The following is a 1,647-nucleotide window of genomic DNA, read 5'->3' on the forward strand; positions in this document are numbered from 1 at the left end:
TTGGAGGCACTCTGGCCTGGTCCCTGCCAACATCCCTGGCCTTGCTTCTTCAAATGGCCCAACAGCCAGTGCTGCCATCTTCCCTGCCTCCAGCCTTGTGCTCCTATAGCACCCCCTACAGCCTGCTCTCCACATTGCAAGCAGGGTGGTCCTACTGAAACAAGTCTGATCACATCACTCTGCCCAAATTGGCCAATGGCGTCTCATCTCACTTGAGTAAAAGCCCAAAGCCTCAGCACAGGCCACCAGGTCATGTGGCCTGTCCTCTTCTCCCATCACTCTCCCATTCCCCTTGCTCAAAGGAGTCAAGCCTGATCCCTCCTCATGGCCTCTGCACTCTACTCCTTCCATGCTACTCCTCTCCCCAGAGCAGCAGATCTTCCTTCCTTCAGTACGGACATCATCGAGTCCTCTCCCCGCCCATCCTGGATAAAGCAGCATTCCTCCCGCCAGTCTCCATCCCCCTTACTCTGCCCTATTTTGCTCAACAGCACTGACCACAATGTGAGCCAACACACTGTCTTCTCTGATAGAACAAAAGTTCCACAAGGATACAGACTTTGTGTTTTGGTTCATTGCTACATATTCACAGCTTTATCACAGTTGCAATAGTTCTTAAAATAGCCTGGCATGTGTGTGCCATGCTCAAAAAATAAGTATTGAATAACTACGTAAATGAAGAGACGCATGTGACTCCAATAAAATTTGTAACACAATTTTTCTGCAAATCAACCAATTAATTCCAAAATTTACATGGAATAAAAGTGCACAAATAGTTAAGACAACTTTAAAAATGGTCAAGAGGAGGTATCCACCCTTCAAGATACTCAGCTGCAAAGCCACAGTCACTAAGTATGACACTAATAAGGGAATACATAGATAACTAAAATAGAACAGAGTCCACAGACTCTTAGCAAATGAGGGTGTGTGAGGCCTGACAGCACACATCACAAACCAATTGGGAAAGTACAGTCTTTATAATGGTGTTGGGATAACTGTTTCAACCACATGAAAAAAAAATTAAATTCTTACATTATACTATAAAAAGCAAAGTTTAAGTTCAAGATTTGACATTCAGAAGTTCTCAAAAACTATAAGGAGAGATTACTGTATGACCTCATGGTAGAGAAGTCTTCTTAAAGATACACACCAAAAAAAACCCAAAAAGGATAAGGTATATTGGTTTGTCTTAAAAATTGAGAGCACATATAAAAAAAAATGCATCAAAGGCCAGGCACGGTGGCTCATGCCTACAATTCCAGCACTTTGGGAGGCCAAGGCAGGTGGATCACCTGAGGTGAGAGGTTTAAGACCAGCCTGGCCAACCTGGCGAAACCCTGTCTCTACTAAAAATACAAAAAAAAAAACAAAAAACAAAAAAAACCGGGCCAGGCGTGGTGGTGCGTGCCTGTAGCTACTCAGGAAGCTGAGGCACAAGAATTGGTTGAATCCAAGAGGCGGAGGTTGCAGTGAGCCAAGATCACGCCATTGCACTCCAGTCTAGGCAACAGAGAGAGACTCTGTCTCAAAAAAGAGTATACCTAAATGCCTGCTAATAGAATAAACAAAAATGTGCTATATTTAATAGAATACAGTGGTTACAATTAACTGATCTATATATATCAACACAGAGATGCCTCCAAGATA

The sequence above is a fragment of the Macaca nemestrina genome, chromosome 10 (assembly GCF_043159975.1).
Source record: "Macaca nemestrina isolate mMacNem1 chromosome 10, mMacNem.hap1, whole genome shotgun sequence".
Lineage (NCBI taxonomy): Eukaryota > Metazoa > Chordata > Mammalia > Primates > Cercopithecidae > Macaca > Macaca nemestrina.